The 25901-nt window shown below is 40.4% G+C and overlaps 1 long non-coding RNA gene across 1 annotated transcript; it reads left to right on the forward strand.

Moving 5' to 3' along the window:
- Positions 1–1918: 1918 nt before the first annotated feature.
- On the forward strand, positions 1919–8726 carry LOC116669232. The gene is made up of 3 exons (XR_004326570.1): positions 1919–1974; positions 6524–6527; positions 8687–8726. It is a non-coding gene; the product is annotated as an uncharacterized LOC116669232 (long non-coding RNA).
- Positions 8727–25901: the final 17175 nt, after the last annotated feature.

Here is a 25901-nt window from a genome sequence, read left to right on the forward strand (position 1 = left end):
ATTGTACATACCCATATATATTTATGGAGTGCCGTTGGCAACTGAAAAGAATCTTTGTGTTCCCAACAACCTAGGTAAAGTAAGGCTTGCAAACACAATTATCTCCCAGAACTGAGCATGTGGAGAGACGATCGTTCATTTAACACAAAGGGAATTGTTTGCCGGGGAAACCTGTACTCTGGTTTCTCATTGTTTTTCCTACTGCCTGTTTGAAGTTCCTGAAGTTTACACTGTAAAACGAGTTTGAGCGAGTACATCCCCATGTATATATATTGATTGCAGTTTGCAACTGAATAGAAATTTTGTGTTCTCAACAAGCTAGTTGAAGTACGGCTTTCACACACACTTAACTCTCAAAACTGAGCATGTGGAGAGACTTTCTTTCATCTAGACCAAATGGAACGGTTTGCTAGAGAATCTTTTACTCTGGTTTCGTAGTGTGTTTCCTAGTGCCGGTTTGAATTTCCTGCAGTTTTCACTGTAAAAACTAGTTGAGGCGAGTACCTCCCCATATATTTGTAAGGAGTGCATTTTGCAACTGAAAAGAAACTTTGGGTTCCCAACATGCTATGTGAAGTACGGCTTGAACACAAACTGATCTCTCAGAATTGAGTATGTGGATAAACATTCGTTCATCTAGCACAAAGGAAACGGGTTGCCGGAGAAAGTTTAACACTGGTTTTTCAGTGTTTTTCCTGGTGCAGTTTTAAGGTTCCTGCAGTTTTCACTGTAAAACCGTGTTGGAGCGAGTACCTCCCCATATATATGTATCCATTGCAGTTTGCAACTGAAAAGAATCTTTGTGTTCCCAATGAGGTAATTGAAGTATGGTTTTCACACACATTTATCTCTCAGAACTGAGCATGTGGAGAGACGTTCATTCATCTAGCACAAAAGAAATGAGAGCAGGGGAAACTTTTACTCTGGTTTCGTAGTGTGTTTCCTAGTGCCGCTTTGAAGTTCCTGCAGATTTCATTGTAAAACCGAGTTGGAGAGGGTACCTGCCCATATATATGTATGGATTGCAGTTTGTAACCTAAAAGGAACTTTGTGTTCCCAAAAAGCTAGGTGAAGGACGGCATTCACTCACAAAATTCTCTCAGAAATGAGCATGAGGTTAAACTTTCTTTCATCTAGCAAAAATGGAACTGGTTGCAGGAGAATCTTTTACTCTGGTTTCGTAGTGTTTCCTAGTGCTGGTCTGAAGTTCCTGCAGTTTTCTCTGTAAAACAGAGTTGAAGCGATTACCTCCCCTTATATATGTGAGGAGTGCAGTTTGCAACTTAAAAGAAACTTTCTGTTCCCAAAATGCTGGGTGAAGTACAGCTTGCACACACACTTATGTCTCAGAACTGAGCATGTGGAGAGACTTCCGTTCATCTAACACAAATGGATTGTTTTGCAGGGGAAACTTTTCCTCTGGTTTCTCAGTGTTTTTCCTACTGCCGGTTTGAAGTTCCTGAAGTTTACACTGTAAATCGAGTTGCAGCGTGTAGCTCCCCTTATATATGTATGCAATGCAGTCTGCAACTGAATAGAAAATTTGTGTTCCCAACTAGTTAGTTGAAGGACGAAATTCACACACACAAATCTCTCTGAAATTAGCATGTGGAGTGACATTCGTTCATCTACCACAAAGGGAAAGTGATGCAAGAGAAATTTTACTCTGGTTTCTCAGTGTGTTTAGTAGTGCCGGTTTGAATTTCCTGCAGTTTTCACTGTAAAAGACATTAGGAAATTGTACATACCCATATATATATGGAGTGCAGTTGGCAACTGAAAAGAAACTTTGTGTTCCCAACAACCTAGGTAAAGTAAGGCTTGCAAACACAATTATCTCCCAGAACTGAACATGTGGAGAGAGGATCGTTCATTTAACACAAAGGGAATTGTTTGCCCATGAAACTTTTACTCTGGTTTCTCAGTGTTTTTCCTACTGCCGGTTTGAAGTTCCTGATGTTTACACTGTAAAACGTGTTTGAGCGAGAACTTCCCCATGTATACATATTGATTGCAGTTTGCAACTGAATAGAAATTTTGGGTTCTCAACAAGCTAGTTGAAGTACGGCTTTCACACACACTTAACTCTCAAAACTGAGCATGTGGTGAGACTTTCTTTCATCTAGCACAAATGGAACGTTTTCCTAGGGAATCTTTTACTCTGGTTTCGTAGTGTGTTTCCTAGTGCCGGTTTGAATTTCCTGCAGTTTTCACTGTAAAAACTAGTTGAGGCGAGTACCTCCCCATATATTTGTAAGGAGTGCAGTTTGCAACTGAAAAGAATCTTTGTGTTCCCAACATGCTATGTGAAGTACGGCTTGCACACACACAGATCTCTCAGAATTGAGTATGTGGATAAACGTTCGTTCATCTAGGACAAAGGAAACGGGTTGCCAGGGAAAGTTTAACACAGGATTTTTCAGTGTTTTTCCTGGTGCATGTTTGAAGTTCCTGCAGTTTTCACTGTAAATCAGAGTTGGAGCGAGTACCTCCCCTTATATAATTATGGAGTGCAATTTGCAACTAAAAAGAAACTTTATGTTCCCAAAGTGCTAGTTGAAAGACGACTTTCACACAAACATATATCTCAGAACTGAGCATGTGGAGAGACGTTCGTTCATCTAGCACTAAGGGAAAGGTTTGCAGGGAAAATTTTACTCTGGATTCCCAGTGTGTTTCCTAGTGCCGATTTGAAACTCCTTCAATTTTCACTGTAAAAACGAGTTGGAGCAAGTACTTCACCATATATTTGTATGTATTGCTGTTTGCAACTGACAAGAAACTTTGGGTTCCCAACAAGCTAGGTGAAGTACGGCTTTCACACACACATATCTCTCAGAATTGAGCATGTGGATAAACGTTCATTCATCCAGCACAAATTGAACGGGTATCAGGAGGAAGTTTAACACTGGTTTTTCAGTGTTTTTCCTGGTGCAGGTTTAAGGTTCCTGCAGTTTTCACTGTAAAACCGAGTTGGAGCGAGTACTTCCCCATATATATGTGTCCACTGCAGTTTGCAACTGAAAAGAAACTTTGTGTTCCCAATGAGGTATTTGAAGGTTGTTTTTCACACACATTTCTCTCTCAGAACTGAGCATGTGGAGAGACGTTCATTCATCTTGCACAAAAGGAATGATAGCTGGAGAAATTTTACTCTGGTTTCTCAGTGTGTTTCCTAGTGCCGCTTTGAAGTTCCTGCAGGTTTCATTGTAAAACCGAGTTGGAGCGAGTAACTGCCCATATATATGTATGGATTGAAGTTTGTAACTGAAAAGAAATTTTGGGTTCTCAACAAGCTAGGTGAAGGACGGCTTTCACACACACTTATTTCTCAGAATTGAGCATGTGGATAAACGTCCTATTATCTACCATAAAGGGAACGGGATGCAGGAGAAAGTTTAACACTGGTTTTTCGGAGTTTTCCTGGTTAGTTTTCAAGTTCTTGCAGTTTTCACTGGAAAATCGAGTGGGAGCGAGTACCTGCCCATATATATGTGTGGATTGCAGTTTGCAACTGAAAAGGTACTTTGTGTTCCCAACAAGCTAGGTGAAGGACGGCATTCACACACAAAATTCTCTCAGAAAAGAGCATGAGGATAAACTTTCGTTCATCTAGCAAAAATGGAACTGGTTGCAGGAGAACCTTTTACTCTGGTTTCGTAGTGTGTTTCCTAGTGCTGGTTTGAAGTTCCTGCAGTTTTCTCTGTAAAACCGAGTTGGAGCGATTACCTACCCTTATATATGTAAGGAGTGCAGTTGGCAACTTAAAAGAAACTTTCTCTTCCCAAAATGCTGGGTGAAGTACGGCTTGCACACACACTTATGTCTCAGAACTGAGCATGTTGAGAGACTTCCGTTCATCTAACACAAATGGAATGTTTTGCAGGGGAAACATTTCCTCTGATTTCTCAGAGTTTTTCCTACTGCCGGTTTGAAATTCCTGAAGTTTACACTGTAAATCGAGTTGGAGCGTGTAGCTCCCCATATATATGTATGGATTGCAGTTTGCAACTGAAAAGTAATTTTGGGTTCTCAACAAGCTAGGTGAAGGACGGCTTGCACACACACTTATCTCTCAGAACTGAGCATATGGAGAGAATTTCTTTCATCTAGCACAAAGGAAAGTTTTGAAGGACAAACTTTTACTCTGGTTTCTCAATGTGTTTCCAAGTGCCGGTTTGAAATTCCTGCAGTTTTCACTGTAAAAAGTAGTTGGAGCGAGTACCTCCCCATATAAATGTATGGAGTGCAGTTTGCAACTGCAAAGAAAGTTTGTGTTCCCAAAAAGCTAGTTGAAGAACGGCTAGAACACACAATTATTTCTAAGAATTGAGCATGTGCAGAGACGTTCGTTCATCTAGCTCAAATGGAACGGGTTGCAAGGAATCTTTAACTGTGGTTAACTAGTGTGTTTCCTAGTGCCGGTTTGAAGTTCCTTAAGTTATCACTGTAAAAACGGGTTGGAGCGTGTACATCCCCATATATAAGTATGCAATGCAGTCTGCAACTGAATAGAAAATTTGTGTTCCCAACTAGTTAGTTGAAGGACGACTTTCACACACACAAATCTCTCTGAAATTAGCATGTGGAGAGACATTCGTTCATCTACCACAGAGGGAAAGTGTTGCAAGTGAAATTTTACTCTGGTTTCTCAGTGTGTTTAGTAGTGCCGGTTTGAATTTCCTGCAGTTTTCACTGTAAAAAACATTAGGAAATTGTACATACCCATATATATGTATGGAGTGCATTTGGCAACTGAAAAGAAACTTTGTGTTCTCAACAACCTAGGTATAGTAAGGCTTGCAAACACAATTATCTCCCAGAACTGAGCATGTGGAGATACGATCGTTCATTTAACACAAAGGGAATTGTTTGCCGGGGAAACTTTTACTCTGGATTCTCAGTGATTTTCCTACTGCCTGTTTGAAGTTCCTGAAGTTTACACTGTAATACGAGTTTGAGCGAGTACCTCCCCATGTATATATATTGATTGCAGTTTGCAACTGAATAGAAATTTTGGGTTCTCAACAAGCTAGTTGAACTACGGCTTTCACACACACTTAACTCTCAAAACTGAGCATGTGGAGAGACTTTCTTTCATCTAGCCCAAATGGAACGGTTTTCTAGGGAATCTTTTACTCTGGTTTCGTAGTGTGTTTCCTAGTGCCAGTTTGAATTTCCTGCAGTTTTCACTGTAAAAACTAGTTGAGGCGATTATCTCCCCATATATTTGTAAGGAGTGCAGTTTGCAACTGAAAAGAATCTTTGTGTTCCCAAAATGCTATGTGAATTACGGCTTGCACACACACTGATCTCTCAGAATAGAGTATGTGGATAAACGTTCGTTCATCTAGCCCAAAGGAAACGGCTTGCCGGAGAAAGTTTAACACAGGATTTTTCAGTGTTTTTCCTGGTGCAGGTTTAAGGTTCCTGCAGTTTTCACTGTAAAACCGAGTTGGAGCGGGTACCTCCCCATATATATGTATCCATTGCAGTTTGCAACTGAAAAGAATCTTTGTGTTCCCAATGAGGTATTTGAAGGATGGTTTTCACACACATTTATCTCTCAGAACTGAGCATGTGGAGAGACGTTCATTCATCTAGCACAAAAGGAATGATAGCAGGGAAAACTTTTACTCTGGTTTCTCAGTGTGTTTCCTAGTGCCGCTTTGAATTTCCTGCAGATTTCATTGTAAAACCGAGTTTGAGCGCGTACCTGCCCATATATATGTATGGATTGAAGTTTGCAACTGAAAAGAAATTTTGGGTTCTCAACAAGCTAGGTGAAGGACGGCTTTCACACACACATATTTCTCAGAATTGAGCATGTGGATAAACGTCCTTTTATCTAGCATAAAGGGAACGGGATGCAGGAGAATGTTTAACACAGTTTTTTCGGAGCTTTCCTTGTTAGGTTTCAAGTTCCTGCAGTTTTCCCTGTAAAACCGAGTGGGAGCGAGTACCTACCCATATATATGTATGGATTGCAGTTTGCAACTGAAAAGGAACTTTGTGTTCCCCACAAGCTAGGTGAAGGACGGCATTCACACACAAAATTCTCTCAGAAAGTAGCTTGAGGATAAACTTTCGTTCATCTAGCAAAAATGGAACTGGTTGCAGGAGAATCTTTTACTCTGGTTTCGTAGTGTCTTTCCTAGTGCTGGTTTGATGTTCCAGCAGTTTTCTCTGTAAAACAGAGTTGAAGCGATTACCTCCCCTTATATATGTAAGGAGTGCAGTTTGCAACTTAAAAGAAACTTTCTGTTCCCAAAATGCTGGGTGAATTACGGCTTGCACACACACTTATGTCTCAGAACTGAGCATGCGGAGAGACTTCCGTTCATCTAACACAAATGGAATGATTTGCAGGGGAAACTTTTCCTCTGGTTTCTCAGTGTTTTTCCTATTGCCGGTTTGAAGTTCCTGAAGTTTACACTGTAAATCGAGTTGGAGCGTGTAGCTTCCCATATATATGTATGGATTGCAGTTTGCAACTGAAAAGAAATTTTGGGTTCTCAACAAGCTTGGTGAAGGACGGCTTGCAAACACAATTATCTCTCAGAACTGAGCATATGGAGAGAATTTCTTTCATCTAGCACAAAGGGAACGGTTTGCAGGACAATCTTTTACTCTGGTTTCTCAATGTGTTTCCAAGTGCCGGTTTGAAGTTCCTGCAGGTTTCACTGTAAAAAGGTGTTGGAGTGAGTACCTCCCCATATAAATGTATGGATTGCAGTTTGCAACTGCAAAGAAAGTTTGTGTTCCCAAAAAGCTAGTTGAAGAACGGCTAACACACAGTATTATCTCTAAGAACTGAGCATGTGCAGAGACGTTCGTTCATCTAGCACAATTGGAACGGGTTGCAAGGAATATTTTACTGTGGTTAACTAGTGTGCTTCCTAGTGCCGGTTTGAAGTATCTTCTTTTATCACTGTAAAAAACGGGTTGGAGCGTGTACATCTTCATATATAAGTATGCAATGCTGTCTGCAACTGAATAGAAAATTTGGGTTCCCAACTAGTTAGTTGAAGGACGACGTTCACACACACAAAACTCTCAGAACTTAGCATGTGGAGAGATTTTCGTTCATCTACCACAAAGGGAAAGTGTTGCAGGAGAAACTTTTACTCTGGTTTCTCAGTGTGTTTAGTAGTGCCGGTTTGAATTTCCTGCAGTTTTCACTGTAAAAGACATTAGGAATTTGTACATACCCATATATATATATGGAGTGCAGTTGGCAACTGAAAAGAAACTTTGTGTTCCCAACAACCTAGGTAAAGTAAGGCTTGCAAACACAATTATCTCCCAGAACTGAGCATGTGGAGAGACGATCGTTCATTTAACACAAAGGGAATTGTTTGCCGGGGAAACTTTTACTCTGGTTTCTCAGTGTTTTTCCTACTGCCTGTTTGAATTTCCTGAAGTTTACACTGTAAAACGAGTTTGAGCGAGTACATCCCCATGTATATATATTGATTGCAGTTTGCAACTGAATAGAAATTTTGGGTTCTCAACAAGCTAGTTGAAGTACGGCTTTCACACACACTTAACTCTCAAACCAGAGCATGTGGAGAGACTTTCTTTCATCTAGACCAAATGGAACGGTTTGCTAGAGAATCTTTTACTCTGGTTTCGTAGTGTGTTTCCTAGTGCCGGTTTGAATTTCCTGCAGTTTTCACTGTAAATCTAGTTGAGGCGAGTACCTCCCCATATATTTGTAAGGAGTGCAGTTTGCAACTGAAAAGAATCTTTGTGTTCCCTAAATGCTATGTGAAGTACGGCTTACACACACACTGATCTCTCAGAATTGAGTATGTGGATAAACTTTCGTTCATCTAGCACAGAGGAAAAGGTTAACCGGAGAAAGTTTAACACAGGATTTTTCAGTGTTTTTCCTGGTGCATGTTTGAAGTTCCTGCAGTTTTCACTGTAAATCAGAGTTGGAGCGAGTACTTCCCCATATATAATTATGGAGTGCAATTTGCAACTAAAAAGAAACTTTATGTTCCCAAAGTGCTAGTTGAAAGACGACTTTCACACACACTTATATCTCAGAACTGAGCATGTGGAGAGACGTTCTTTCATCTAGCACTAAGGGAAAGGGTTGCAGGGAAAATTTTACTCTGGATTCCCAGTGTGTTTCCTAGTGCCGATTTGAAACTCCTTCAATTTTCACTGTAAAAACGAGTTGGAGCAAGTACTTCACCATATATTTGTATGTATTGCTGTTTGCAACTGACAAGAAACTTTGGGTTCCCAACAAGCTGGGTGAAGTACGGCTTTCACACACACATATCTCTCAGAATTGAGCATGTGGATAAACGTTCATTCATCCAGCACAAATGGAACGGATGGCAGGAGAAAGTTTAACACTGGTTTTTCAGTGTTTTTCCTGGTGCAGTTTTAAGGTGCCTGCAGTTTTCACTGTAAAACCGAGTTGGAGCGGGTACCTCCCCATATATATGTATCCATTGCAGTTTGCAACTGAATAGAAATTTTGGGTTCTCAACAAGCTAGGTGAAGCAAGGCTTTCACACACACTTATGTCTCAGAACTGAGCATATGGAGAGAATTTCTTTCATCTAGCACAAAGGGAACGTTTTGCAGGGCAAACTTTTACTCTGGTTTCTCAATGTGTTTCCAAGTGCCGGTTTGAAGTTCCTGCAGTTTTCACTGTAAAAAGGAGTTGGAGCTAGTACCTCCCCATATAAATGTATGGAGTGCAGTTTGCAACTGCAAAGAATGTTTGTGTTCCCAAAAAGCTAGTTGAAGAACGGCTAACACACAATTATCTCTAAGAACTGAGCATGTGCAGAGATGTTCGTTCATCTAGCACAAATTGAACGGGTTGCAAGGAATCTTTTACTGTGGTTAACTAGTGTGTTTCCTAGTGCCGGTTTGAAGTTTCTTCAGTTATCACTATAAAAACGGGTTGGAGCGTGTACATCCCCATATATAAGTATGCAATGCAGTTTGCAACTGAATAGAAAATGTGTGTTCCCAACTAGTTAGTTGAAGGACGACTTTCACACACACAAATCTCTCAGAACTTAGCATGTGGAGAGACATTCGTTCATCTAAAACAAAGGGAAAGTGTTGCAGGAGAAACTTTTACTCTGGTTTCTCAGTGTGTTTAGTAGAGCCGGTTTGAATTTCCTGCAGTTTTCACTGTAAAAGGCATTAGGAAATTGTACATACCCATATATATATGGAGTGCAGTTGGCAACTGAAAAGAAACTTTGTGTTCCCAACAACCTAGGTAAAGTAAGGCTTGCAAACACAATTATCTCCCAGAACTGAGCATGTGGAGAGACGTTCATTCATCTAGCACAAAAGGAATGATAGCTGGGGAAACTTTTACTCTGGTTTCTCAGTGTGTTTCCTAGTGCCGCTTTGAAGTTCCTGCAGGTTTCATTGTAAAACCGAGTTGGAGCGAGTACCTGCCCATATATATGTATGGATTGAAGTTTGCAACTGGAAAGAAATTTTGGGTTCTCAACAAGCTAGGTGAAGGACGGCTTTCACACACACTTATTTCTCAGAATTGAGCATGTGGATAAACGTCCTTTTATCTAGCATAAAGGGAATGGGATGCAGGAGAAAGTTTAACACTGGTTTTTCGGAGTTTTCCTGGTTAGGTTTCAAGTTCCTGCAGTTTTCACTGTAAAATCGAGTGGGAGCGAGTACCTTCCCATATATATGTGTGGATTGCAGTTTGCAACTGAAAAAGTACTTTGTGTTTCCAACAAGCTAGGTGAAGAACGGCATTCACACACAAAATTCTCTCAGAAAAGAGCATGAGGATAAACTTTCGTTCATCTAGCAAAAATGGAACTGGTTGCAGGAGAATCTTTTACTCTGGTTTCGTAGTTTCTTTCCTTGTGCTGGTTTGAAGTTCCTGCAGTTTTCTCTGTAAAACAGATTTGAAGCGAGTACCTCCCCTTATAAATGTAAGGAGTGCAGTTTGCAAATTATAAGAAACTTTCTGTTCCCAAAATGCTGGGTGAATTACGGCTTGCACACACATTTATGTCTCAGAACTGAGCATGTGGAGAGACTTCCGTTCATCTAACATAAATGGAATGGTTTGCAGGGAAAACTTTTACTCTGGTTTCTCAGTGTTTTTCCTACTGCCGGTTTGAAGTTCCTGAAGTTTACACTGTAAATCGAGTTGGAGCGTGTAGCTTCCCATATATATATATATGGTTTGCAGTTTGCAACTGAGAAGAAATTTTGGGTTCTCAACAAGCTAGGTGAAGGAAGGCTTGCACACACACTTATGTCTCAGAACTGAGCATATGGAGAGAATTTCTTTCATCTAGCAGAAAGGGAACGTTTTGCAGGACAAACTTTTACTCTGGTTTCTCAATGTGTTTCCAAGTGCCGGTTTGAAGTTCCTGCAGTTTTCACTGTAAAAAGGAGTTGGAGCGATTACCTCCCCATATAAATGTATGGAGTGCAGTTTGCAACTGCAAAGAAAGTTTGTGTTCCCAACAAGCTATGTGAAGAATGGCTAGAACACACAATTATCTCTAAGAACTGAGCATGTGCACAGACGTTCGTACATCTAGCACAATTGGACGGGTTGCAAGGAATCTTTTACTGTGGTTAACTAGTGTGTTTCCTAGTGCCGGTTTGAAGTTCCTTCAGTTATCACTGTAAAAACGGGTTGGAGCGTGTACATCCCCATATATAAGTATGCAATGCAGTCTGCAACTGAATAGAAAATTTGTGTTCCCAACTAGTTAGTTGAAGGACGACTTTCACACACACAAATCTCTCTGAAATTAGCATGTGGATTGACATTCGTTCATCTACCACAAAGGGAAAGTGTTGCAAGGGAAATTTTACTCTGGTTTCTCAGTGTGTTTAGTAGTTCCGGTTTGAATTTCCTGCAGTTTTCACTGTAAAACACATTAGGAAATTGTACATACCCATATATATATGGAGTGCAGTTGGCAACTGAAAAGAAACTTTGTGTTCCCAACAACCTAGGTAACGTAAGGCTTGCAAACACAATTATCTCCCAGAACTGAACATGTGGAGAGACGATCGTTCATTTAACACAAAGGGAATTGTTTGCCGGGGAAACTTTTACTCTGGTTTCTCAGTTTTTTTCCTACTGCCGGTTTGAAGTTCCTGATGTTTACACTGTAAAACGATTTTGAGCGACTACTTCCCCATGTATACATATTGATTCTAGTTTGCAACTGAATAGAAATCTTGGGTTCTCAACAAGCTAGTTGAAGTACGGCTTTCACACACACTTAACTCTCAAAACTGAGCATGTGGAGAGACTTTCTTTCATCTAGCACAAATGGAAAGTTTTCCTATGGAATTTTTTACTCTGGTTTCGTAGTGTGTTTCCTAGTGCCGGTTTGAATTTCCTGCAGTTTTCACTGTAAAAACTAGTTGAGGCGACTACCTCCCCATATATTTGTAAGGAGTGCAGTTTGCAACTGAAAAGAATCTTTGTGTTCCCAACATGCTATGTGAAGTACGGCTTGCACACACACAGATCTCTCAGAATTGAGTATGTGGATAAACGTTCGTTCATCTAGCACAAAGGAAGCGGGTTGCCGGGGAAAGTTTAACACAGGATTTTTCAGTGTTTTTCCTGGTGCATGTTTGAAGTTCCTGCAGTTTTCACTGTAAATCAGAGTTGGAGCGAGTACCTCCCCTTATATAATTATGGAGTGCAATTTGCAACTAAAAAGAAACTTTATGTTCCCAAAGTGCTAGTTGAAAGACGACTTTCACACACACTTATATCTCAGAACTGAGCATGTGGAGAGACGTTCGTTCATCTAGCACTAAGGGAAAGGGTTGCAGGGAAAATTTTACTCTGGATTCCCAGTGTGTTTCCTAGTGCCGATTTGAAACTCCTTCAATTTTCACTGTAAAAACGAGTTGGAGCAAGTACTTCACCATATGTTTGTATGTATTGCTGTTTGCAACTGACAAGAAACTTTCGGATCCCAACAAGCTAGGTGAAGTACGGCTTTCACACACACATATCTCTCAGAATTGAGCATGTGGATAAACGTTCATTCATCCAGCACAAATGGAACGGGTATCAGGAGAAAGTTTAACACTGGTTTTTCAGTGTTTTTCCTGGTGCAGGTTTAAGGTTCCTGCAGTTTTCAGTGTAAAACCGAGTTGGAGCGAGTACCTCCCCATATATATGTATCCATTGCAGTTTGCAACTTAAAAGAATCTTTGTGTTCCCAATGAGGTATTTGAAGGATGGTTTTCACACACATTTATCTCTCAGATCTGAGCATGTGGAGAGACGTTCATTCATCTAGCACAAAAGGAATGATAGCTGGGGAAATTTTTAATCTGGTTTCTCAGTGTGATTCCTAGTGCCGCTTTGAAGTTCCTGCAGGTTTCATTGTAAAACCGAGTTGGAGCGAGTACCTGCCCAAATATATGTATGGATTGAAGTTTGCAACTGAAAAGAAATTTTGGGTTCTCAAAAAGCTAGGTGAAGGACGGCTTACACACACAATTATTTCTCAGAATTGAGCATGTGTATAAACGTCCTTTTATCTAGCATAAATGGAAAGGAATGTAGGAGAAAATTTAACACTGGGTTTTCGGTGTTTTCCTGGTTAGGTTTCAAGTTCCTGCAGTTTTCACTGGAAAATCGAGTGGGTGCGAGTACCTACCCATATATATGTGTGGATTGCAGTTTGCAGCTGAAAAGGTACTTTGTGTTCCCAACAAGCTAGGTGAAGGACGGCATTCACACACAAAATCCTCTCAGAAAAGAGCATGAGGATAAACTATCGTTCATCTAGCAAAAATGGAACTGGTTGCAGGAGAATCTTTTACTCTGGTTTCGTAGTGTGTTTCCTAGTGCTGGTTTGAAGTTCCTGCAGTTTTCTCTGTAAAACCAAGTTGGAGTGATTACCTACCCTTATATATGTAAGGAGTGCAGTTGGCAACTTAAAAGAAACTTTCTGTTCCCAAAATGCTGGGTGAAGTACGGCTGCACACACACTTATGTCTCAGAACTGAGCATGTGGAGAGACTTCCGTTCATCTAACACAAATGGAATTGTTTGCAGGGAAAATAATACTCTGGCTTCTCAGTGTTTTTCCTACTGCCGGTTTGAAGTTCCTGAAGTTTACACTGTAAATCGAGTTGGAGCGTGTAGCTCCCCATATATATATATGGATTGCAGTTTGCAACTGAAAAGAAATTTTGGGTTCTCAACAAGCTAGGTGAAGGACGGCTTGCACACACACCTATCTCTCAGAACTGAGCATATGGAGAGAATTTCTTTCATCTAGCAGAAAGGGAACGTTTTGCAGGACAAAGTTTTACTCTGGTTTCTCAATGTGTTTCCAAGTGCCGGTTTGAAGTTCCTGCAGTTTTCACTGTAAAAAGGAGTTGGAGCGATTACCTCCCCATATAAATGTATGGAGTGCAGTTTGCAACTGCAAAGAAAGTTTGTGTTCCCAAAAAGCTAGTTGAAGAACGGCTAGAACACACAATTATCTCTAAGAACTGAGCATGTGCAGAGACGTTCGTTCATCTAGCACAAATGGAACGGGTTGCAAGGAATCTTTTACTGTGGTTAACTAGTGTGTTTCCTAGTGCCGGTTTGAAGTTCCTTCAGTTATCACTGTAAAAACGGGTTGGAGCGTGTACATCCCCATATATAAGTATGCAATGCAGTCTGCAACTGAATAGAAAATTTGTGTTCCCAACTAGTTTGTTGAAGGACGACGTTCACACACACAAATCTCTGTGAAATTAGCATGTGGAGTGACATTCGTTCATCTACTACAAAGGGAAAGTGTTGCAAGTGAAATTTTACTCTGGTTTCTCAGTGTGTTTAGTAGTGCCGGTTTGAATTTCCTGCAGTTTTCACTGTAAAAGACATTAGGAAATTGTACATACCCATATATAAATATGGAGTGCATTTGGCAACTGAAAAGAAACTTTGTGTTCCCAACAACCTAGGTAAAGTAAGGCTTGCAAACAAAATTATCTTCCAGAACTGAGCATGTGGAGAGACGATCGTTCATTTAACACAAAGGGAATTGTTTGCCAGTGAAACCTTTACTCTGGTTTCTCAGTGATTTTTCTATTGCCTGTTTGAAGTTCCTGAAGTTTACACTGTAAAACGAGTTTGAGCGAGTACCTCCCCATGTATATATATTGATTGCAGTTTGCAACTGAATAGAAATTTTGGGTTCTCAACAAGCTAGTTGAAGTACGGCTTTCACACACACTTAACTCTAAAAACTGAGCATGTGGAGAGACTTTCTTTAATCTAGCCCAAATGGAACGGTTTTTTAGGGAATCTTTTACTCTGGTTTCGTAGGGTGTTTCCTAGTGCCGGTTTGAATTTCCTGCAGTTTTCACTGTAAATACTAGTTGAGGCGAGTACCTCCCCATATATTTGTAAGGAGTGCAGTTTGCAACTGAAAAGATTCTTTGTGTTCCCAAAATGCTATGTGAAGTACGGCTTACACACACACTGATCTCTCAGAATTGAGTATGTGGATAAACTTTCGTTCATCTAGCACAGAGGAAAAGGGTTGCCGGAGAAAGTTTAACACAGGATTTTTCAGTGTTTTTCCTGGTGCATGTTTGAAGTTCCTGCAGTTTTCACTGTAAATCAGAGTTGGAGCGAGTACCTCCCCATATATAATTATGGAGTGCAATTTGCAACTAAAAAGAAACTTTATGTTCCCAAAGTGCTAGTTGAAAGACGACTTTCACACACACTTATATCTCAGAACTGAGCATGTGGAGAGACGTTCTTTCATCTAGCACTAAGGGAAAGGGTTGCAGGGAAAATTTTACTCTGGATTCCCAGTGTGTTTCCTAGTGCCGATTTGAAACTCCTTCAATTTTCACTGTAAAAACGAGTTGGAGCAAGTACTTCACCATATATTTGTATGTATTGCTGTTTGCAACTGACAAGAAACTTTGGGTTCCCAACAAGCTGGGTGAAGTACGGCTTTCACACACACATATCTCTCAGAATTGAGCATGTGGATAAACGTTCATTCATCCAGCACAAATGGAACGGTTGGCAGGAGAAAGTTTACCACTGGTTTTTCAGTGTTTTTCCTGGTGCAGTTTTAAGGTGCCTGCAGTTTTCACTGTAAAACCGAGTTGGAGCGAGTACCTCCCCATATATATGTATCCATTGCAGTTTGCAACTGAAAAGAATCTTTGTGTTCCCAATGAGGAATTTGAAGTATAGTTTTCACACACGTTTATCTCTCAGAACTGAGCATGTGGAGAGACGTTCATTCATCTAGCACAAAAGGAATGATAGCTGGGGAAACTTTTACTCTGGTTTCTCAGTGTGTTTCCTAGTGCCGCTTTGAAGTTCCTGCAGGTTTCATTGTAAAACCGAGTTGGAGCGAGTACCTGCCCATATATATGTATGGATTGAAGTTTGAAACTGAAAAGAAATTTTGGGTTCTCAACAAGCTAGGTGAAGGACGGCTTTCACACACACTTATTTCTCAGAATTGAGCATGTGGATAAACGTCCTTTTATCTAGCATAAAGGGAATGGGATGCAGGAGAAAGTTTAACACTGGTTTTTCGGAGTTTTCTTGGTTAGGTTTCAAGTTCCTGCAGTTTTCACTGTAAAATCGAGTGGGAGCGAGTACCTTCCCATATATATGTGTGGATTGCAGTTTGCAACTAAAAAAGTACTTTGTGTTTCCAACAAGCAAGTTGAAGTACGGTATTCACACACAAAATTCTCTCAGAAAAGAGCATGAGGATAAACTTTCGTTCATCTAGCAAAAATGGAACTGGTTGCAGGAGAATCTTTTATTCTGGTTTCGTAGTTTCTTTCCTTGTGCTGGTTTGAAGTTCCTGCAGTTTTCTCTGTAAAACAGATTTGAAACGAGTACCTCCCCTTATATATGTAAGGAGTGCAGTTTACATCTTAAAAGAAACTTTCTGTTCAAAATATGCTGGGTGAAGTACGGCTTGCACACACATTTATGTCTCAGAACTGAGCATGTGGAGAGACTTCCGTTCATCTAACATAAATGGAATGGTTTGCTGGGAAAACTTTTACTCTGGTTTCTCAGTGTTTTTCCTACTGCCGGTTTGAAGTTCCTGAAGTTTACACTGTAATTCGAGTTGGAGCGTGTAGCTCCCCATATATATATATATGGATTGCAGTTTGCAACTGAGAAGAAATTTTGGGTTCTCAATAAGCTAGGTGAAAGACGGCTTGCACACACACTTATGTCTCAGAACTGAGCATATGGAGCGAATTTCTTTCATCTAGCACAAAGGGAACGTTTTCCAGGACAAAATTTTACTCTGGTTTCTCAATGTGTTTCCAAGTGCCGGTTTGAAGTTCCTGCAGTTTTCACTGTAAAAAGGAGTTGGAGCTAGTACCACCCCATATAAATGTATGGAGTGCAGTTTGCAACTGCAAAGAAAGTTTGTGTTCCCAAAAAGCTAGTTGAAGAACGGCTAGAACACACAATTATCTCTAAGAACTGAGCATGTGCAGAGACGTTCGTTCATCTATCACAAATGGAACGGGTTGCAAGGAATCTTTTACTGTGGTTAACTAGTGTGTTTCCTAGTGCCGGTTTGAAGTTTCTTCAGTTATCACAATAAAAACGGGTTGGAGCGTGTACATCCACATATATAAGTATGCAATGCAGTCTGCAACTGAATAGAAAATTTGTGTTCCCAACTAGTTAGTTGAAGGACGACTTTCACACACACAAATCTCTCTGAAATTAGCATGTGGAGAGACATTCGTTCATCTAACACAAAGGGAAAGTGTTGCAGGAGAAACTTTTACTCTGGTTTCTCAGTGTGTTTAGTAGTGCCGGTTTGAATTTCCTGCAGTTTTCACTGTAAAAGGCATTAGGAAATTGTACATACCCATATATATGTATGGAGTGCAGTTGGCAACTGAAAAGAAACTTTGTGTTCCCAACAACCTAGGTAAAGTATGCTTGCAAACACAATTATCTCCCAGAACTGAGCATGTGGAGAGACGATCGTTCATTTAACACAAAGGGAATTGTTTGCTGGGGAAACTTTTACTCTGGATTCTCAGTGTTTTCCTACTGCCAGTTAGAGGTTCCTGAAATTTACACTGTAAAACGAGTTTGAGCGAGTACCTCCCCATGCATATATATTGATTGCAGTTTGCAACTGAATAGAAATTTTGGGTTCTCAACAAGCTAGTTGAAGTACGGCTTTCACACACTCTTAACTCTCAAAACTGAGCATGTGGAGAGACTTTCTTTCATCTAGCCCAAATGGAACGGTTTGCTTGAGAATCTTTTACTCTGGTTTCGTAGTGTGTTTCCTAGTGCCGGTTTGAATTTCCTGCAGTTTTCACTGTAAAAACTAGTTGAGGCGACTACCTCCCCATATATTTGTAAGGAGTGCAGTTTGCAACTGAAAAGAATCTTTGTGTTCACAACATGCTATGTGAAGTACGGCTTGCACACACACTGATCTCTCAGAATTGAGTATGTGGATAAACTTTCGTTCATCTAGCACAAATGAAACGGGTTGCCGGAGAAAGTTTAACACAGGTTTTTTCAGTGTTTTTCCTGGTGCATGTTTGAAGTTCCTGCAGTTTTCACTGTAAATCAGAGTTGGAGCGAGTACCTCCCCATATATAATTATGGAGTGCAATTTGCTACTACAAAGAAAATTTATGTTCCCAAATTGTTGGTTGAAAGACGACTTTCACACAAACTTATATCTCAGAACTGAGCATGTGGAGAGACGTTCGTTCATCTAGCACTAAGGGAAAGGGTTGCAGGGAAAATTTTACTCTGGATTCCCAGTGTGATTCCTAGTGCCGATTTGAAACTCCTTCAATTTTCACTGTAAAAACGAGTTGGAGCGAGTACTTCACCATATATTTGTATGTATTGCTGTTTGCAACTGACAAGAAACTTTGGGTTCCCAACAATCTAGGTGAAGTACGGCTTTCACACACACATATCTCTCAGAATTGAGTATGTGGATAAACATTCATTCATCCAGCACAAATGTAACGGGTGACAGGAGAAAGTTTAACACTGGTTTTTCAGTGTTTTTCCTGGTGCAGTTTTAAGGATCCTGCATTTTTCACTGTAAAACCGAGTTGGAGCGAGTACCTGCCCATATAAATGTATGGATTGAAGTTTGCAACTGAAAAGAAATTTTGGGTTCTCAACAAGCTAGGTGAAGAACGGCGTTCACACACAATTATTTCTCAGATTTGAGCATGTGGAAAAACGTCTTTTTATCTACCATAAAGGGAACGGGATGCAGGAGAATGTTTAACACTGGTTTTTCAGATTTTTCCTGGTTAGGTTTCAAGTTCCTGCAGTTTTCTCTGTAAAACCGAGTGGGGGCGAATACCTACCCATATATATGTATGCATTGCAGTTTGCAACTGAAAAGGAACTTTGTGTTCCCTACAAGCTAGTTGAAGGACGGCATTCACACACAAAACTCTCTCCGAAATGAGCATGAGGATAAACTTTCGTTCATCTAGCAAAAATGGAACTGGTTGCAGGGGAATCTTTTACTCTGGTTTCGTAGTGTGTTTCCTAGTGCTGGTTTGAAGTTCTTACAGTTTTCTCTGTAAAACAGAGTTGGAGCGATTACCTCCCCATATATATGTAAGGAGTGCAGTTTGCAACTGAAAAGAAACTTTCTGTTCCCAAAATGCTGGGTGAAGTATGGCTTGCAAACACACATATGTCTCAGAACTGAGCATGTGGAGACACTTCCATTCATCTAACACAAATGGAATGGTTTGCAGGGAAACTTTTCCTCTAGTTTCTCAGTGTTTTCCCTACTGCCGGTTTGAAGTTCCTGAAGTTTACACTGTAAATCGAGTTGGAGCGTGTAGCTCCCCATATATATTTATGGATTGCAGTTTGCAACTGAAAAGAAATTTTGGGTTCTCAACAAGCTAGGTGAAGGACGGCTTGCACAAACAATTATCTCTCAGAATTGAGCATGTGGATAAACTTTCGTTTATCCAGCACCAAGGGAAAAGTTTGCTGGGGAAAGTTTAACACTGCTTTTGCAGTGTTTTTCCTGTTGCAGTTTTCAAGTAACTGCAGTTTTCACTATAAAACCGAGATGGAGCGTGTACCACCTCATATATATGTATGGATTGCAGTTTGCAACTGAAAAGAAATTTGGGTTCTCAACAAGCTAGGTGAAGGATGGCTTGCACACACACTTATCTCTCAGAACTGAGCATATGAAGAGAATTTCTTTCATCTAGCACAATGGGAACGCTTTGCAAGACAAACTATTACTCTGGTTTCTCAAAGTGTTTCCAAGTTCCGGTTTGAAGTTCCTGCAGTTTTCACTGTAAAAACGTGTTGGAGCGAGTACCTCCCCATATAAATATATGGAGTGCAATTTGCAACTGCAAAGAAAGTTTGTGTTCCCAAAAAGCTAGTTGAAGAAAGGCTAGCACACACAATTAACTCTAAGAACTGAGCATGTGGACAGACGTTCCTTCATCTAGCACAAATGAAACGGGATGCAAGGAATCGTTTACTCTGGTTAACTAGTGTGCTTCCTAGTGCTGGTTTGAAATTCCTTCAGTTATCAATGTAAAATTGGGTTTGAGCGTGTACATCCCCATATATAAGTATGCAATGCAGTCTGCAACTGAATAGAAAATTTGTGTTCACAACTAGTTAGTTGAAAGACGACTTTCACACACAAAAAACTCTAAGAACTTAGCATGTGGAGAGACTTTCGTTCATCTACCACAAAGGGAAAGTGTTGCAGGAGAAACTTTTACTCTGGTTTCTCAGTGTGTTTAGTAGTGCCGGTTTGAATTTCCTGCAGTTTTCACTGTAAAAGACATTAGGAAATTGTACATACCCATATATATGTATGGAGTGCTGTTGGCAACTGAAAAGAATCTTTGTGTTTCCAACAACGTAGGTAAAGTAAGGCTTGCAAACACAATTATCTCCCAGAACTGAGCATGTGGAGAGACGATCGTTGATTTAACACAAAGGGAATTGTTTGCCGGGGAAACTTTTACTCTGGTTTCTCAGTGTTTTTCCTACTGCCGGTTTGAAGTTCCTGAAGTTTACACTGTAAAACGTGTTTGAGCGAGTACATCCCCATGTATATATATTGATTGCAGTTTGCAACTGAATAGAAATTTTGGGTTCTCAACAAGCTAGTTGAAGTACGGCTTTCACACACACTTAACTCTCAAAACTGAGCATGTGGAGAGACTTTCTTTCATCTAGCCCAAATGGAACGGTTTGCTAGAGAATCTTTTACTCTGGTTTCTTAGTGTGTTTCCTAGGGCCGGTTTGAATTTCCTGCAGTTTTCACTGTAAAAACTAGTTGAGGCGAGTACCTCTCCATATATTTGTAAGGAGTGCAGTTTGCAACTGAAAAGAATCTTTGTGTTCCCAACATGCTATATGAAGTACGGCTTGCACACACACTGATCTCTCAGAATTGAGTATGTGGATAAACGTTCGTTCATCTAGCACAAAGGAAAAGGGTTGCCGGAGAAAGTTTAACACAGGTTTTTTCAGTGATTTTCCTGGTGCATGTTTGTAGTTCCTGCAGTTTTCCCTGTAATTCAGAGTTGGAGCGAGTACCTCCCCATATATAATTATGGAGTGCTGTTTGCAACTAAAAAGAAACTTTATGTTCCCAAAGTGCTAGTTGAAAGACGACTTTCACACACACTTATATCTCAGAACTGAGCATGTGGAGAGACGTTCGTTCATCTAGCACTAAGGGAAAGGGTTGCAGGGAAAATTTTACTCTGGATTCCCAGTGTGTTTCCTAGTGCCGATTTGAAACTCCTTCAATTTTCCCTGTAAAAACGAGTTGGAGCGAGTACTTCACCATAAATTTGTATGTATTGCTGTTTGCAACTGACAAGAAACTTTGGGTTCCCAACAAGCTAGGTGAAGTACGGCTTTCACACACACATATCTCTCAGAATTGAGCATGTGGATAAACGTTCATTCATCCAGCACAAATGGAACGGGTGGCAGGAGAAAGTTTAACACTGGTTTTTCAGTGTTTTTCCTGGTGCAGGTTTAAGGTTCCTGCAGTTTTCACTGTAAAACCGAGTTGGAGCGTGTACCTCCCCATATATATGTATCCATTGCAGTTTGCAACTGAAAAGAATCTTTGTGTTCCCAATGAGGTATTTGAAGTATGGTTTTCACACACATTTATCTCTCAGAACTGAGCATGTGGAGAGACGTTCATTCATCTAGCACAAAAAGAATGATAGCTGGGGAAACTTTTACTCTGGTTTCTCAGTGTGTTTTCTAGTGCTGCTTTGAAGATCCTGCAGATTTCATTGTAAAACCGAGTTGGAGCTAGTACCTGCCCATATATTTGTATGGATTGAAGTTTGCAACTGAAAAGAAATTTTGGGTTCTCAACAAGCTAGGTGAAGGACGGCTTTCACACACAATTATTTCTCAGAATTGAGCATGTGGATAAACGTCCTTTTATCTAGCATAAATGGAACGGGATGCAGGAGAATGTTTAACACTTGTTGTTCGGAATTTTCCTGGTTAGGTTTCATGTTCCTGCAGTTTTCACTGTAAAACCAAGTGGGAGCGAGTACCTACCCATATATATGTATGGATTGCAGTTTGCAACTGAAAAGGAACTTTGTGTTCCCAACAAGCTATGTGAAGGACGACATTCACACACAAAATTCTCTCAGAAATGAGCATGAGGGTAAACTTTCGTTCATCTAGCAAAAATGGAACTGGTTGCAGGAGAATCTTTTACTCTGGTTTCGTAGTGTGTTTCCTAGTGATGGTTTGAAGTTCCTGCAGTTTTCTCTGTAAAACAGAGTTGGAGCGATTACCTCCCCTTATATATGTAAGGAGTGCAGTTTGCAACTTAAAAGAAACTTTCTGTTCCCAAAATGCTGGATGAAGTACCGGTTGCACACACACTTATGTCTCAGAACTGAGCATGTGGAGAAACTTTCGTTCATCTAGCACAAATGTAACGGTTTGCAGGAGAAACTTTTACTGTGGTTTTGCAGTGTGTTTCCTACTGCCGGTTTGAAGATCCTGTTGTTTTAACGTTAAAAAAGTGTTGGAGCGTGTACCTATCCATAAATATGTATGTAGTGCAGTTTACAACTGCAAAGATACTTTGTGTTCCCAACAAGCTAGGTGAAGGACGGCTTGCACACACACATATATCTCAGAACTGACCATGTGGAGAGACATTCTTTCATCTAGCACAAAGGGAATGGGTTGCAGGAGAAACTTTTACTCTGGTTTCTCATTTTTTTTCCTAGTGCTGGTTTAAAGTTCCTGCAGTTTTCACTGTAAAACCGTGTTGGAGCGATTACCTGGCCATATATATGTAAGGAGTGCAATTTGCACCTGAAAAGAAACTTTGTGTTCCAAACAAGCTTGGTGAAGGTCGGCTTGCACACACAATTATCACTCAAAACTGAGCATGTGGAGAGACGTTCGTTCATCTAGCACAAAGGGAACGATTTGCAGGAAAAACTATTAAAGTGGTTTCTAAGTGTCTTTCCTAGTGCCGGTTTGAACCTCCTGCACTTTTCACTGTAAAACCGAGTTGGAGGGAATCACTTCTCATATATATGTTTGGATTGCAATTTGCAACTGTAAAGAAACTTTCTGTTCCCAACAAGCTTGCTGAAGGACGGCTTGCACCCACACACATCTCTCAGAACAGAGCATGTGGAGAGACGTTCGTTCATCTAGCTCAAAGGAAACGATTTGCAGGAGAAACTTTTACTCTGGTTTCTCAGTGTGTTTCCTAGTGCCGCTTTGAGGTTCCTGAAGTTTTCATTGTAAAACTGAGTTGGACCGAGTACCTCCCCATATATATGTATGGAGTGCAGTTTTCAACTGAAAAGAAATTTTGTGCTCCCAACAAGGTAGGTGAAGGACGGCTTGAACACACACTTATCTCTCAGATCTTAGCATGTGGAGAGACGTTCGTTCATCTAGCACAAAGGGAACGGTTTGCAGGGGAAACTATTACGCTTGTATCTCAGTTTGTTTCCTAGGGCCGGTGTGAAATTCCTGCAGTTAACACTGTAAAACGATTTGGAGAGTGTACCTCTCCATATATATATATGGAGAGCACTTTGCAACTGAAAAGAAAATTTGTGTTCCCAACAAGCTAGATGAAGTACGGCTTGGACACACACTTATCTCTCAGAACTGAGCATGCGGAGAGACTTTCGTTCATCTAGCACAAATGGAACGAATTGCAGTAGAATATTTTACTCTGGAATCTTAGTTTGTTTCCTAGTGCCGGTTTGTTGTACCTGCATTTTTCACTGTAAAACCGAGTTGGAGCTTGTAACTCCCCCTATAAATATATGGATGCAGTTTGCCACTGAAAAGAAACTTTGTATTTAAAACAAGCTATGTGAAGTGCGGCTTGCACACACACTTTTCTCTCAGAACTGAGCATGTGGAGAGACGTTCGTTCATCTAGCACAAAGGGAACTGGTTGAAGGAAAAATATTTACTCTGTTTTCTCAGTGTGTTTCCTATTGCCGGTTTGAAGTTCCTGCAATTTTCACTGTAAAATAGTTTTGGAGCATGTACCTCCCCATATATATGTATGGACTGCAGTTTGCAACTGAAAAGAATCTTTGTGTTCCCAACAAGCTAAGTGAAGGACGGCTTGCACACACAATTATCTCTCAGAAGTGATCATGTGGAGAGACGTCCGTTCATCTATCACAAAGGGAACGGGTTGCAGGGGAAACTTTTACTCTGGATTCCCAGTGTGTTTCGAAGTGCCGGTTTTAATTTCCAGCAGTTTTCACTGTAAAACCTTTTTGGAGCGTGAACCTACCCATATATATGTATGGAGTGCAGTTTGCAACTGAAAAGAAACATTGTGTTCCCAACGAGTTATTTGAAGTACGACATTCACACACACTTATCTCTCAGAACTGAGCATGTGGAGAGACTTTCATTCATCTTGCACAAAAGGAATGATAGCTGGGGAAACTTTTACTCTGGTTTCTCAGTGTGTTTCCTAGTGCCGCTTTGAAGTTCCTGCAGGTTTCATTGTAAAACCGAGTTGGAGCGAGTACCTGCCCATATATATATATGGATTGAAGTTTGAAACTGAAAAGAAATTTTGGGTTCTCAACAAGCTAGATGAAGGACGGCTTTCACACACACTTATTTCTCAGAATTGAGCATGTGGATAAACGTCCTTTTATCTAGCATAAAGGGAATGGGATGCAGGAGAAAGTTTAACACTGGTTTTTCGGAGTTTTCTTGGTTAGGTTTCAAGTTCCTGCAGTTTTCACTGTAAAATCGAGTGGGAGCGAGTACCTACCCATATATATGTGTGGATTGCAGTTTGCAACTGAAAAAGTACTTTGTGTTTCCAACAAACTAGGTGAAGTACGGCATTCACACACAAAATTCTCTCAGAAAAGAGCATGAGGATAAACTTTCGTTCATCTAGCAAAAATGGAACTGGTTGCAGGTGAATCTTTTACTCTGGTTTCGTAGTTTGTTTCCTAGTGCTGGTTTGAAGTTCCAGCAGTTTTCTCTGTAAAACAGATTTGAAGCAAGTATCTCCCCTTATATATGTAAGGAGTGCAGTTTGCAACTTAAAAGAAAATTTCTGTTCCCAAAATGCTGGGTGAAGTACGGCTTGCACACACATTTATGTCTCAGAACTGAGCATGTGGAGAGACTTCCGTTCATCTAACATAAATGGAATGGTTTGCAGGGAAAACTTTTACTCTGGTTTCTCAGTGTTTTTCCTACTGCCGGTTTGAAGTTCCTGAAGTTTACACTGTAAATCGAGTTGGAGCGTGTAGCTCCCCATATATATATATATGGATTGCAGTTTGCAACTGAGAAGAAATTTTGGGTTCTCAACAAGCTAGGTGAAGGACGGCTTGCACACACACTTATCTCTCAGAACTGAGCATATGGAGAGAATTTCTTTCATCTAGCACAAAGGGAAAGTTTGAAGGACAAACTTTTACTCTGGTTTCTCAATGTGTTTCCAAGTGCCGGTTTGAAGTTCCTGCAGTTTTCACTGTAAAAAGGAGATGGAGCTAGTACCTCCCCATATAAATGTATGGAGTGCAGTTTGCAACTGCAAAGAAAGTTTGTATTCCCAAAAAGCTAGTTGAAGAATGGCTAGAACACACAACTATCTCTAAGAACTGAGCATGTGCAGAGACGTTCGTTCATCTAGCACAAATTGAACGGGTTGCAAGGAATCTTTTACTGTGGTTAACTAGTGTGTTTCCTAGTGCCGGTTTGAAGTTCCTTCAGTTATCACTATAAAAACGGGTTGGAGCGTGTACATCCCCATATATAAGTATGCAATGCAGTCTGCAACTGAATAGAAAATTTGTGTTCCCAACTAGTTAGTTGAAGGACGACTTTCACACACACAAATCTCTCTGAAATTAGCATGTGGAGAGACATTCGTTCATCTAACACAAAGGGAAATTGTTGCAGGAGAAACTTTTACTCTGGTTTCTCAGTGTGTTTAGTAGTGCCGGTTTGAATTTCCTGCAGTTTTCACTGTAAAATACATTAGGAAATTGTACATACCCATATATATATGGAGTGCAGTTGGCAACTGAAAAGAAACTTTGTGTTCCCAACAACCTAGGTAAAGTAAGGCTTGCAAACACAATTATCTCCCAGAACTGAACAAGTGGAGAGACGATCGTTGATTTAACACAAAGGGAATTGTTTGCCGGGGAAACTTTTACTCTGGTTTCTCAGTGTTTTTCCTACTGCCGGTTTGAAGTTCCTGAAGTTTACACTGTAAAACGATTTTGAGCGAGTACTTCCCCATGTATACATATTGATTCTAGTTTGCAACTGAATAGAAATTTTGGGTTCTCAACAAGCTAGT

Source organism: Camelus ferus, chromosome 16 (assembly GCF_009834535.1).
Source record: "Camelus ferus isolate YT-003-E chromosome 16, BCGSAC_Cfer_1.0, whole genome shotgun sequence".
NCBI classification, from domain to species: domain Eukaryota; kingdom Metazoa; phylum Chordata; class Mammalia; order Artiodactyla; family Camelidae; genus Camelus; species Camelus ferus.